Source organism: Lissotriton helveticus, chromosome 3_2 (genome assembly GCF_964261635.1).
Source record: "Lissotriton helveticus chromosome 3_2, aLisHel1.1, whole genome shotgun sequence".
Classification (NCBI taxonomy): Eukaryota; Metazoa; Chordata; class Amphibia; order Caudata; family Salamandridae; genus Lissotriton; species Lissotriton helveticus.
Window position 1 is genome coordinate 8,691,377 of NC_136062.1, and position 15,048 is coordinate 8,706,424.

Consider the following 15,048-nt stretch of genomic DNA (forward strand, 5'->3'; position numbering starts at 1 on the left):
TGATGGACTTCATAAACCTTCTATTTAACATGGCTTTAGTAAGCAGTACAAACCTGCACATCTTGTATAGGCACACACGCTGCTAAGTGGAGAGGCTGTAATGGAACTGGGTGTTTTTTATTTGCACAGGTGGTTGAATAGTTACACGTTTGTCTCTGTTCAGTGTGCTTTGGACGATATTTATTTTTCATTTGCTTTACGGTATTATTACTTCAGTTCCATACTTACAACAGGAGCCCTACAGCTCTGCATTATGATGCACCCCTCATCTGCATTTAACACCAGTGGAGACTGACTGTGTCTTCATGCTTTGAAACCCGATAGCATTATTGCTGTTGCAGTTCATTGGGTTGTTCTGGAGGAGGATTCGGTCATCCAGCTTGTATTGAGAGCCTGTGTATTTTATCATTCATTTCTTAGTGTTGTAATTGTTGTTGTTGTAAAAAGTAATCATGTGAATAGACTGTGGGGACCGACAGATATAGCTCTACACAATAATCAGAGCTGGTAGATTGGTATGTTTGTGACAGTATGTATGCCACATTTGTATTGTGCAAACCTAGCACAAAGGCAGCATATTTCCGTATAAAGTCAAAGATGGTGTCAACGAGTAACTTCGTTCTGTGGTGTGTCTTCAACTCTTTCCTACATTGTAGAAGGGTTTGTGCAGTCTAGAGGAATGCAGCAATGGAATTCCAGATACTGGGTGCAAAGATGGAGAGAATGACTACTTTTTTTCCCTGTTTTGTACATCTTTGTCCCCAAACTGATGACAATGGCTGCTGCTTTACCAAGGCTTACTGGTGATGGTGAGTTTGTTGTTTATGCATGGCGCCATTGTTGATGACTTTGTTGATAACTCAGGTGGTTTTCAAGAAGGTAAGGGCCAGAAAGGGAAGGGATAAGAGTAACTAGAGCTTATAGGATGCACTAAAGGAGAGCGACTGTGGAGTCTGGGACGCTTCGAAGCAGGAGTTTCCCACAAGCCAGATACAAAAGTGTAAGGCCATGAGAGGTTTTTCAGGAGTCACTTTTTCGGAGGAACAAGACTGTCGTGGTTTTCTTGGGAGTGCGCTCCTTAAGGGTGAGGTTTGGTGAATCTACATGTATTGGCATTGAGTGAAAGACGTTGCTTGTTATTGTTAGTGACTAGTAGTCATACTGTTTTTGGGTGCTGAGCTGGTTGGTACTGAACATCCAAGTCTGGACAAGGTCCAGACAGTATTTTAGACATTGACTGTGTGGAGAGGAGGAGGCTTTTAAGTAGAGTGCTGTACTAGTGGTGTATTGACAAATTTTTTCTCAGTTATCAGTGACTAATATCCAAGCGTCTCCATCTAGATGTTGAAGATGGCGGGAAGAAAATGACTCTTGTGGACTCCGTAGGGGATATCAATCTTCTGTGACCTGGAAGCACCCATGTGAATGAACTATTATCAGTTGTGTAGGTAAGAAGAGAACCCATGAAGGACATTGCTAGTGAACCACATTTTAAATTTAAGGATTTGGATGGGAGTGGGTTCATGTGGTTGGGGAGGTAATTGTCTAAGATTTGTAAAATAGCCGTATGCATGCTTCAGCATGGTCTAAAGCTGGTTGATGGCCATAATGAAAATCACATTGATGCATTGATGTAAGCTTGGTGTTGTGTCCACTATTTTTGTTATGACCTTGCTTATAAAAGGTAGACGAGTGTTGAGATTGTAGTTGGTGAGGCTGTGTAGTGGGGTGTAGTGTGAATTTCTTCAAGCGTAGAAGGATCTGGAAAGTCTTTAGAGTTTTTGGGAATAAGGCTTGAGTAATGGAGGCATTAACCCCTTGGGCGCGGCTGCAATTCTGCGCCTGTGCGACCGTTTTGAAGAGTGGGCGCGATCATGACGGCCCACAGCCGTCATCAGCACATGCCCACCGTGATGCATGACGGCCGGGGGCCGTCATCAGCATGGAAGGGGTTAACTATGTTGTTCAGGGGTGAAGGGGCTTAATGGCTTTGAAAAAGGAAAAGGTAAGACTTCATCGTATGAGGTGGCTGTTGTCGACATTCTTCCCCTAAGGGTGTGCAGTTTGTCTGTATCCCTCTGACCACACATCATAGATACACTGACATTTGTGCCTTTGGTTGCAATCTTAGATCTAGTCCTCTGGGGACCTCAGTAGCTATACAGACATTGAGGATTGGTGGCCCTGAAAGAGGGACATGATATCTTTTCAGATGGCAAAACACTGATATTTCATGCCTTGTGGTCCAAACCTATCGGGTTTTCAGTGATAATACAGGTTTAATTCAAAAGTATGTCGCGAAAGGAAGCATCCTCCTAAACTCTGTACTTTTACTATGTCTGGCCAACACAGAATCCCAGATCGTTTATTCAATTCTTATGTAGGGCAAGATCACATTTAATTTCAGGGGCCTTTAAAAAGTGAGACACCTGCTGCAGCTCAAGACACATGTATCATTTCTCTGTTAATCTAGTTCACATCCTCTCAGGGTCAATTCTGCCAATTGCATAATTTGTTATACAGTGTGATCCAGTGAATATAACTGGGTTTGAAGTATAAATTATGAACTTGTGAAATGTAGCTGTCTTGAGCACTGTAAAAAGTATTTATTTGCAGCTCCTGAGGATTCCTGACACGACTCTCCCTACAATTGAGACAATGTGACTTTTTTATGCTGCTTTTATGGTCGTTGACCGAAAGAAAGTATTTAAAGAAAAGATAGACATCCGTTCAGACTAATATTTTCATGAGATCCTTTAGCATATATAGACCCGATGTGACGATGAATAAGTAGCAACAGTCCACGGTAGATTAGGGCTGTCATATTTTAAATGCTGTTTCAGGGTCCCTTTCACTGCTGGGTAAATAGAAAGGCAGAAACTATCAGGTCCTCAAGAGAGGTCTCCACTTCCTTTCTACTATTCTTACAACTTTCTACTCTTTTCCAACAGTAGACATACAACATTTCCTGCACAACTGATTTGATGTCGGTGCCCCCACCCCTGACTAACTCATGAACAAATATAGTTCTGAGGTGCTCCGCAACACTTTCTCTAAATTCGAAGAGGAAGGAGATTGCCCTAACTGTAGGAGGCAGCGTGTAAAGTTTTGCAGCTGCTGCAAAAAAGGCCTGGCCCCCAGATGTGACTCAACTAAAACTAGGCACAGATGGGAGCAACACATTATGAGAGCGTAATATGTGGCCGGCACATAGATGGAGAATCTCTTTCTCCAGTAGAAGGGACCAGAGTGATTAATGGCTCTATGTACTAAGCAAAGGGATTTACAGGTAATCCTCTTTGTCACAGTGAGCCAAGCTAGCTTGTCTAAAGCAGAGGAGGAGGCAGACCTATGCCATCCCAGTGCTAATCAAGCAGCTGCATTTTGGATGCCCTAAAAAAGGGAAGTTCTAATAGTCAAGACGACTGAGGATGATGGTCTGGATCACCATCCGTCTGGCACAAGAGGGAAGGAGAGGGACAGTTTTCCTTAGTGTCCTCCACAGAGGAAGCAACTGGAGGTTAGCTTATTTTCCTGTTTCTCAAAAGACAAATTGTCTTCTAAGAAAAAACCCAGTTTCTTAAATTACCTCACTGGGATTGGAGGATCATCCTGGATCAGGGCCAGAAAGTTGAGGGTGTTGGACTGGCCAGAGACATGTAGGACTACCAAAGTATAGGTGAATCCTATTGTGTGGAGAAGTAGTGTTCTGTGGAAAAGTGGGGTTTTAGGTAATTTCTGAATAGCAGTAGAGTTGGGATAGTGCTGATATTGGTAGTCATGTTGTTCCAGATCCTGTCGAAATGGACAGAGATGACTTGTCATCTGGTTTTCTTTTGCAGCTTTGTTTTCCAGTTTGGTAGTGCCCTTACTTCAGGTATTGTGCTGTACATATGAGGTGGTTAATGTCTCTGCCAAGACTAAGGGTGCATTTTTTGGTGTTGTTGTCTGTGATGCAGCATGGCTCGAAGATGATGGAGTTTTCGTGGCACAGCCCGTTCCATCAGGGTTGGAGTGATAACTCAAACGTCTTTGACTCTTTGAGGAATTGTACTTGCTGTTAGTAGGATATCTTTGAGGGCAGCCACTGTGATGTCTGGGAGGTCACTGACCTGTACTTTGCTTTTGCCAAGGTGTAGTAGGTTATAACTTGAACTGTTTTGTATTTTGTGCCTGGCTAGCAGGGTTGCACTTTTCCCAGGCAGTAAAGTTGATACCATGGTTCCGTGGTCATCTTGAAAGTGCGCTCTTCGAAGAAGAGGTCTGTGGTAAGTATGAAATCAGGCTGTGTTGTGGTCTGGGACAGCTACAGAGTAGTAGCCCGTCCCAAGCTCATTTTGGAAAGCCAGGTTTGAATATGTGATTATTTGGTACTGTTTGCACATCATGATAGATGAGACAGCACTCTGCCAGCTGAAACCCCGTAACAAGGTGTAAGGAATTAAGGTAATCCAACAGCAGGTAAATGTAAAGGATTTAATGATATCCAGAAGAAGGCACAGCACGTTAAACAGTACTTGGTAAAGGAAATAACTGTCAGCCGTGGAACATAAAATACAACTCGTAAGATGCAGATGCATCGTAAGTTCGAAGTTCCAGGCAGCAAGCAAAGCATAAATATTAAACTAAAACAACAAAGCTAAACTAGAATGTAACACCAGGGATATTCGCTCCTCGATTTAAGACTATCTACAACATTTTTATTACTAGTTTTTAACCTTAGTTCAGTAAACCGAGGCAATCCCATGAAACACTCCATAAAAGCAGGAAACTTTTCTCTTAGTTCTATACAGAATGAAAAATCTGTCACTGTGTTCTGAACGATTGTCGTACAAACCCAAGCAAGAGTATGCTACTGGAACTGTCTATTCTCATTTACCGTATTTTCCGGCGTATAGGACGACCCGACGTATAAGACGACCCCCTACTTTTCTTCATAAAATGTAGGTTTCATGCTATACTCGCCGTATAAGACTACCCCCACTTCCAGCGCAGTACTGTATTGCCGGCGGGAACTTTCTACAGTCCCCTTTCAATTCCCATGAACTGAGGAGATGACGTACGGTACTGACGCTCCTCTCCTTCCGATGAACGTGAGATTTATGGCCACATCGGAAGGAGAGAGAGACGCCAGATCAGCGCATGTGCCCGCTGTAGCTCTAGACTGAATACCTACGCAGTTCGAAAATACCGAAATGCCCCGTGAGATCCTGCTCCCATCGGTACTACTGCACTACAGGACTGTAAGAGACTGCGCACTATTGTCATTTTTGATTCATGTGCCGTAACTTAACATAACGTTTGCTTTTGTAATTTGTTCTGTTGTAATTATCTCCTCATGTATCATTACTACAGTAGTCCTATTGTGAAGCGCTCTGACACCTTCGGGTAAAGTCAGCGCTATATAAAATCGCATACGGTAAATAAAGTACCGTACCGTACAGCTAGAGGGGATTGTAGTATGACTCACATAAGCACGAATCAGGGGGGGATCAGTAGCAGGGAGAGAGAGATTAGAGAGACGCCAGATCAGCACAGAGAGAGACGCCAGATCAGCGCATGTGCCCGCCCGCTGTGTCTCTAGACTGAGCACGCAGTTCGAACATACCGAAACGTTGCTTCCACTCCTAAAAATTTGGTACCCGGCGTATAAGACGACCCCCGACTTTGGAGAACATTTTAAGGGGTTAAAAAGTCGTCTTATACGCCGGAAAATACGGTACTTAAGTGCACAAGATAAAATAATACAACAGTGAAAAACTCACAGCTACATCGTGTTCATTCCTTCTGTTCAATATTGCTGCAAAGAAGTAACAATTGACGAGAATGCTCTTGCAAACAAATCACTTTGCTTAAACTCGGACTTATTAAACTAAAAAAAAAAAAAGCTAGTAGTATGCCTTTTTCTTTAGTTAACATAAAGCGGTCTGATCTTCCTGGATGTTTCTAGCCACTTGAACCACCCACTATCCAATACAACTAACGCCTCAGAAACCGGCCCTCTGCTTACTTTGTCGCATTAAATCCACATTCCGTAAATGACACTTTTGAGTCTGTGACCAGACCTCCCTTGAGTAAACCCTTCTCATAAGAAGGGCTGGGAGGGATTTTTGTCCTTTTTTTTTTTTTAAATCTACAGTATGTAAAAGCAAATTGTAAGATGAATGCACAGTTTCTGCTTCTGCCTGCAGTAAACTGACACAACCTGCAAGAGGTTCTACTTGGCAGTCCACAGACTGCAGCAAGTGTACTTGCCTTCTCATGAGACTTTGACTGGTACGCTGGGGCTAGTATGAACAGATTGCTAAATGACTAGCGATCTTATTGGCCGCTCTTGCCACCTTCCCGAACGGGACCATTTCTTAGCCATTCTGATTTGCTGCAGGTAAGTCATTATGTTGCAGTCCAAGAAGTATGGTGACCAAAGACCGCTTTTGATGTTTGGTCGCGCACCCTACATGCATGTTCTTTTCTTGTTCAACTTTTTAGAAGATTTATACGTTCTTTTTTTATGGCAGAATGTACTGTAAGAAAATGTTTATGTTGCAGTGTTTCTGTGTATGCAGATGAAAGTGTACATTAAGGTTCTTTCCGTAATTGTTTCACTCAACTTAAAGGTATGTTGATAGTTTTTAAAGTGCTCAAATACCAAATGGCATCTTGGCGCTAGTGTCAGTTAAGAGAAAAGCAATGCAAAGGAAACAGAGGGGGAAACTTAAGCGGAGGAGCAGAAGAGCCATGTTTTTAGTTTTTTAGCAGATTAGGTTGTGTTCAAGGATGGTCGGGCAAAGAGTACCACCATTTGGAAGTGGGGTAAGAGAAAATTCTTCCTCCCAGTGTGCTTAATTCTGGGAATAATCACCTACCTAGCCGTGCTTGTCGAAGAGTGCTAGTGGGAGAATACCATTTCAAGATATCTGAAGAAGAGGGCCTACCAGATGCAAGGCTTTATGAGCCCAACACAACGCCTTCAACTTAATTCTCACCCTAATTAGCAGCCAATGCAGTTCCTTGATAGTTTGGGAGGCTGAACAGTATTTAGGAAGGTACCTCAACACTCGGGCTGCCGCATTTTGAAGGGTTTGCAATTTAAGAAGATACTCTTGAGAGCTTATGTATAGAGCATTGCAGTAATCTAGTTTTGAAATAACTAAGGCTATGATGACCCTTTTCCTTAACTCAAACAAGAGGGAGGGTAGGAATGTCCCTAATATTCTTTGGGTGAGAAAGCAAGAAGATATTACATGTTTGGTATGGTCTATGAAAGCTGGTTTGGTATCAAAGATGACCCCCACGTTTCTTGCTTTCTGGACTGGCAGTAGAAGGGGCCCTAAATTAGGCAGCCACCATGCGGCGTTCCAGTAAGAATTATCATTGCTAAACAGTAATACCTCGTTTTTCCTGACTTTTTAGATTTAGACAATTCTTCTGCATCCAATCAGCGATATGGCCCATACAGGCATAGAATTTTTTAGCCACATTTCCAGGCTCAGAAGCGACAGACACCACTATTTGGATGTCTTCAGCATACAAGAATACTGCAAACCCGCAAGCTCTAATAAGTTAAATCAACTTAGTGATATATGCATTAAACAGGGTTGGACTTAGCAAAGATCCCTGAGGGATCCCGCACGGAAGGGTAATAGGGGAAAAAGTGAAATCCTCCAGGGTCACCACTTGCTCTTTATTGGACAAGAAAGACCTGATACATTTCAAGGCTGTACCTTTCGAGATGGTTGACCAGAAGAGAGTGGTCCACCATTTCAAATGCGGCCAACAGATCCACTACCATCTACAATGGCTCTGATCTCTTCAACAGCACATTCTGTACAGTGATTGGGTCAAAACCCGTGATGTATTGTATCAAGGTAGTTGGAGGTTTCCAAATAGGTTACAATCTCCTGATTCTTGTCCTTTGCGAGGATCTTGGCTGGTAGAGGAAGGCGTGGATTTGGCTTGTAGTACTTCGCCTCAAGGAGGTCAAGAGTGGGCCTCTTTAAAAGGAGCAATGTGGATTTTTTTTCACACAACTGGAAAACAGCCAGAAGTGAGAATCCTGTTTAAGAGCAAAGTAAGATGAGGTGGGATAGTCTTTGATCCCGGATGCAGCACCTGAGGAGAGCATGAGTCAGAAGAGGCACCTGACCTAATGTTTTCAATAAGGATGGACACCCTCTCTTTAGTAAGTGGAGAGAAGGTTGTCTATACTGGAAGACCACCACTCACTTAATCGGCTATGGATTCCTCATCCACTTCTCTCAATAGGGGTGAATCTGTTTTGTCAGATATTACTATACATTCGGAATATATTTGATTTACCTTCATAAAAAAGAAATGTTATTTTGTCAAAAGGCTGTTGATATGGGAAGGTTATGTTTTAAATCCAAAAATTTGATAATGATTTTACCATTTTAAAGAGCTCATTAACGGAATTGCCATTTGCCCATTTGCCCTAATTCTATCTGTGATAAATGTTGTATTGGTTACATAAATTGTGGCTTTGGATTCTTTCATCATAGATGTATTTTTTGATTTTTCCTCTGGGCAATAGTACAGCCTCCAGAAATGCTCTTGGTGCCTGCATTTCATTTTAAGTTCTCTCAACTCTAGAGAGTACCAGGATGGCGATGACCTGTGATTAGGCCTGATTTTTAAGGGTGGGAGTTGGGAGACTGCTGCTTCAACTCTCACAACATAATTGGCCCCTTTAGTTTACATCTTCGAATTGACAGTCTATTATATGTTGTAGCGCTGTCAGTAGATGACCTGCGAGGTTTTGAAACTGAGTGGATCACCAACAAAAGTGTTTGTTTAAGAATGTCCGTAGCCTCCACTTGGACAAACTACAGTATAGAAAACATAAACATGTTCTAACACAATACACATATGGTAATGCATGTAGATTTAAATATATCTTATTTATATTTATCTCGTTGATTAGATCTGCAGCCCTTTTTCCTCACTCTTCCCCCACCCACCTCCCAATTCTGGCAGATCGCTTCATAAGAAAATATTGTATATGTTGATAAAATCATTTTTGAATTTGATTGAAAGCAAGTTATTTATTATTAGTTACATTTGTCATTCTTTTATTTTAGGACAGTGGATGTACAATGTTTTAGAACAGGTGTGCTAGACTCAGGACCAGTATTTCTGTTTTAGAACCATTTAATTTGAGAACATTATCCCATGACTCTTTGCGAGACATTTAATTATCACTTCACTTGGTTGGTACATCCTGTTGTTCATCTGCAGTGGCGTAGAATTGTAGTTGAATGGAGCAGGTAAGGTACATTGAAGTTTTAATGTAGAAGTTAAAGGGGGAGTTGGGGATCCCATGTTACACAGTAAATAGTTAAGAGGAATTCTCCAAATTTGACACTTTGTGTGCATTCGACATAAAAGATTTAAGTCAGCCGGTAGCCTCTTTTGCGGTGTTTACTAGGTGGAGCTGTGTGAGGAGTCCAAATACCTAACTTTGTTTGTTACGCTAGAAGGGTCGTTTCATTACAAGCCATTTTGTTTAGCCTCTGCGTCCTCTGTATTTCAGTGATTAATGAACAATCTTTTTAATGATGTGTCAGGAGTGTTGTGTTTCCAGGACAACCTATTAATTTATGGAATGGATGAGTGCAAGCATGACGATAGATTGAAGTGAGCATTGGAAATTCTGAAAGTGTCAGGATTGACTTTAAAAAAAGACAGGTGCAAGTTCCACCAAGATGGTGTGGATTATTTAGAACATTATGGAAGGTATTGAAGCCATGGAACAAGCCATTCTCAAACTCAAAGTGGACGAACCTATGAAAATATTTTTGATGGAACTAGTTATGTTCACCCTATATCATAGCTATTTCAAGTATGAAGAGGATTGGTTTCTGCAACTAGTGGGCACGAGCATGGGAAACAGCGCCTCTCCTGTATACGCGAACACCTTCATGGGTGAGTTCGAAAACACCAACAACTGGACCAACCCAGTTTGGAAAAATCACTTGAAAATGTATGTACGTTACATCGATGATTTATTCATCCTTTGGAAAGACACGAGAGAATCTTCTTGAGCAAGCTCTCATTACTTTGAATTCAGCCAATCAACGTATTCAGTTCACTTGGACAATAGACTCTAAATCAATTACATTTCTGGATGTTCTTATTACCTTGAAGGATAACGAAATCATAATAGACATTTTTCGCAAACCAACTGACCGTAACAACTTGTTACATTACACAAGTTTTCATCAGACATCGTTAAAAAAACATTTACCCAAATCTCAACTACTTGGGGTCAAACGTATTACTTCCGACCCCAATGTTGCCAGATGTCATCAGTTTCCAATTGATCACTCCTTTTTTATCAACTTCAAATATCACATCAAGCTGTAGGCACTGCAATACAAAAACCCTTAACAACTTAAACAATTGTTAGTCCCTCGCTGACTGCCTGTTAATGACCTGCACCACTGACATGTTATCCACCCTAAACAGCACTTTCTTTTGCTGGAATTGGTCTCCCCAGAGCGCTAATGCCACCAGCAATGGGAAGAATTCCAAAAAGGCAATACAGCGGCCACCCTGTTTCCAGGCCTGTGGCCATTACTCCGCGCGCCAATGCCCTTGCCAGTAAATGCCAAAACCAGTGCCACCTGATGTGTCGGAGAAAATGTGTGCATCCCCGTGGAATTCTGTCAGGGATGCTAAGGAGATCCCATTAAAAGAGTGCAGAAAACTCTCCAGATCCTCCGGTCTTTTTTCACCCTTGCCGATATGCGTATATGATGATGATGATGCAGCAGTGGGAGCACTGAAAGAGACCAACCCAATCTCCTACAAAAAGTCCTCCCCTGTCTCACCACCCTGCATGCTAAGTTTGTGTCCCAACAACATTTGCACTTCTTTTACTGTTACTTTCTTTTTTCCCAGCATAGTATCCAATCCTTTCTGCATGGCCCCTTTCTTATCTTCCAGCAACCCGGCTTCCATCACCCGAGATAAAATATGCTGTTGTTTGAGGTGTGGAAATGTAACATGGGCAACCTGGAATGGATTCAAACCAGGAGCCAAAATTAGGGAAAGCAACCAAATAGTGAATTGAATGTAACCTGAGCCTCTTGTGGTAAAACCTATGTTCTGGTTTTGCCACCCACATTAGACGCTGCTCTATCTCAGGCATTGTGGAAATTGGCAAATAGTTACGTACTGTAGTTAAGACTTGATCTTGCAATTCCAATTTCTTCATTCGTCATGATAAATGTTTCCTTATTTGTGGCCTTAGTTTGGGACCCTATGCTATCTGGACATTCAAAAAGGTTAATCAGGCCCATATCATTAAAGCTTCTCCTGGCATATGCCAACCAAGGAATATAGTATCAAGTGTTCAAATTCGAACAATCGCTCCGAATGTCTCTCGAAAAGCCTGATTGTGGGATACACCACATTTTAGCCCACATTGATAGGGTGCCATTTTAACTCGACCTTCCAAATAGCCCAGACCCAATTCGCTGTAGGAGATAAAGTTAGGGCTCGATTTAGGAATGGCCATTATCCGGCTGAGCAACTTGTTTTCATAGGTCTGCATTGTAACTGGTGCCTATGGCCCCATACGCCAGCTCCATATGTTCCTATGCCTCAGACATTTGGATTTATATGACTTGACCATCTCTTTATTTGGCTTATGGTCTCATGCTTTTGAGAATCTAAAAATAGATTCAAACAGTACTCCCATTTTGTGTATTCCTGGTTAGCCATTCCACCCCATTGTAAATTTGCTTTAAACAGGATGCCTACATAATTGAAATGAGAAAACTTAGTGATATGGTCTCACCAATAAAAAGGACATTGATTTGGTATTTTTGTGATCCAGGTTAACCTAGATGATTTTGGTGATTTACTTTAAAACTTAGGTTCATCATAAAACTTTCAAAACCATTTAAAAGTTTCTGTAGGCGAATTGCTGTTTGTGAGATTAAAACTGCATCATTCACATATAAAAGAACTGTGACTGGATGAGAGGCAATTCTAGGGGTATCTTCACTACATCAACTCAGGACTTTGTCTGAGGAATTAATATAGAATAAAAACAGAAAAGGAGCTATTGTACAGCCCTGCCTGAGACCTCTGGCTACCTTTATGGGTTGCGTACAATTGCCTTGTTGCATATAGCGGACCATGGTGGGAGTGTCCCAGTGTAACCGCCTAATAAGGTTCAACACTGGTGATTCCACTCCAACTGCTAACACAAGGAGATTAAACTTTTCAGACACTCTCACCCAGTCACAGATTTGGGTTGAATCCATCATCGTTCTTTAGCTCACTTCACCACCCAAATTCAGACCCAACCATATGCAAATTAGTGTTGACCCTGTTCTTTATGGGAACAGTCTAGCCCAAACTGCGAAGCCAGGTCTTTCGTTGACCGGAAACAAACATCCTGGAACTCGTTTCGGGGTAACGCCCCTCATCAGCCAGGCTATCTTGAATCCAGTGGCAAAGTGAGCAACTACCTCCATCAGAGACCACAACTTACCCCTATCCACCAAATCAAAAGCAGTGGGGAGGGCCATAAACGCAATATGTAATAAACCGTTTTTGGCCTTGATGTATTTTCCTATGATCGTGGATAAGTTAAGTTCCTGCTCAATTGGTCCCCAAGCCTGGACAGCCATACTAAACCTTTGAGAAAAAGGAATTCATTTCTGCCCATGCTTCCAGCTTTTCCAAGATAACCCATCCTAAAGTTTTTACTTTTGCATCTGACAAAGAACCTGGGCGTTAAAACATAGGGCAATTCCCATTCCCTTTTTAGGGCTCGGACTCCTCCCCACTGAAAGTGGGAGGAGCTTCGAGAACTAATGTTAAAGAAGAAAAAAAAGAAGTATCTCCTAGGGCTTTGGCCGAGAAAAATTCCACACATTCCTTTGCGTGTTCTGTCATCTGGCCAGTGATTCGTCTTCGTTGTGTTGTCGTTTTAATAGGCTTGAAGTGATAGGGTAAATGTAGTTTTGTTCCGCCATCTTGGGCATATTTCGTTCGTGCTCGCGCAAAGAAGTACATTAATTATAATTAGGAGCTGTCAGGGTGGCCGTGTAATGCATTCCAGATGGTGTGCGCGCGTTCACCATCTAGCAGTGTGTTTGTCTGGCGCGCGTCCTCCTCACGTGCACACAGGCATAGACGCGATGTGCGGCTCCTTCCTGCCGGCCCGGGGAGCTGCTCTGCCGCTCTCTGGCTCACCCCCCGTCTCCCCGCCTGATTTAGTGTGTAGTTTATGGGCACGTGCCAGGAGCAGTAGATGTGCTGCGGTGCTCTCTGCAGTTTATGGGGACGTGCAAGTGGCAGCAGCAGCGCCGCTGTGCTCCCGTATGGCCCCCGAGCCCATCCGCACTGGGTAATGGGCACGCGCAGGGCAGCGGCAGCAGAAGCACCGAACTGCGAGGCGCTCTAGTCTGCACCGGTTTGCCAAGCTGAAATTGTAAAGCATCACAATGCGAGGAGCGCCTGTGTAAACACAAAACAGCACACGGATCCAAGCTGTTCGTGATTTGCGCTGCCAAAACTCCATCAATCTTTAAGAAGGTGGGATACAAGGATTATGTATTCTTATAACACACTATTTCGAGCAGGAACACTCTTATCTTGCCAAAACACGGGCCAAAAGGAGTTCGCGGATTATGTCAAAAAGGCCAGGACATTTCTAGAGGGGATTACAAGGAAAAAATGCTTTAAGTCGGAGCACGTAAATATGCGTTATAGCAGCTCACACCGAGCACCTGTGAAAACTAATAACTACAACAAATCTTTTCACTGAGAAACGCACCAGGCACTATAAACGGATGAAAACTATGGCTCAGATCAGCTAAAAAAACACCAAAGAAATAATGCAAAGCCCATTGGGTTGAGAGTGCTCCAGTTCCCCCCCCCCTCCTCCCCCCTCAACTCCCCTCCATCCTCCCCCTCCCCCTCCCCCCCTCTCCTGTCACCTGGGGTAGGCCAAGCTGACCGGGCTGCGGCTGCATGAAACACAGAAAACTGGATATTTGCATAATGAACGAGACCAACTATGTTTCTAACGGTGGCGAGATGAAATGCTGATTATCATTAAAGTAGAGTTGGGAAAACTAAAAGACAGACAAAGACCAATAGCATTGACTGCAGATGCAGAACTGGAAAGCCGGACGAAGACCGGATGTAGGTGTTATCGACAAGGATCTTGCACAAGAACATCCCTTCTCCGCACTAGAACAAATATGCAGCGACGAACAAATAACCTGTGAGGTTTGGCGGGGAGAATCACTTTCAACAACAAATGGATAACCAAAATTTGAAAAGCCGGCTAGGCGAGACAATGAGATGGGAGACAATGCTGCAGAATGCAGTGCAGCATGACACAGCACAAGACATACAGTGAGCTACACTGCTGCCTAGGCTAGAACAAACTGTTACACAATGAATGTAGAGGTGACACGCTTCCTTCCAGCGCCTATTCATGGCACGGCAGAACGGACGCAAGCAGATCTAGGCACTTGTACGCAGCACATAAAGGACACAGGGCAATAACCCAGGCCCTGGGCCAGGGAGGGGATGTGCACCTGTGCACTTTAGTGCAGGTCAAATGGCAATGGAGGGCTCAGAGGTCATACAGGGCACTGCAGAGCAGAACACTTCAAAACGTAGTTTGAATACAGTAGTTTGTAAGCACTAACATGCATAATGTACAGCAAGATGTCTCACTGAGTTAAACTCTTGCTGCGAACATCGGTTTTGATAGGAAGAACAAGCAAAGCCAACGTAAATGTCCATCCTTCCTATGTATGTAAACTGCGTACCAATTCATTGGTTAACTGTAACATCTTTTGTTGCAGCGCTTTCAAGTCGTAAGTGTTGTGAGATGTGAGATGTGAGTGCAGAGTAGTGTGCAGAGTAGTGTGCAGAGTAGTGAGTAGTGAGTAGAGTAGTGAGTAGAGTAGAGAGTAGAGTAGAGAGTAGAGTAGTGAGTAGAGTAGTAGAGTAGTAGAGTAGTAGAGAGTAGAGTAGTGAGTAGTGAGTAGAGTA

At 43.0% G+C, this 15,048-nt stretch overlaps 1 protein-coding gene across 3 annotated transcripts in view; it reads left to right on the forward strand.

Moving 5' to 3' along the window:
• BNC1 (basonuclin zinc finger protein 1) overlaps positions 1-15,048 on the forward strand; it is a 153,969-nt gene that overhangs the window by 4,593 nt on the left and 134,328 nt on the right. Inside the window, exon 1 of one of the 3 annotated variants that reach the window (XM_078684734.1) lies at positions 1,382-1,448. The exons of the other annotated variants lie outside the window; for them this stretch is intronic. The gene's annotated coding sequence lies outside the window, so the exon portion shown is untranslated. Of the gene's footprint in view, positions 1-1,381; positions 1,449-15,048 lie in introns of those variants that run through there. 3 annotated transcript variants of the gene reach the window in all.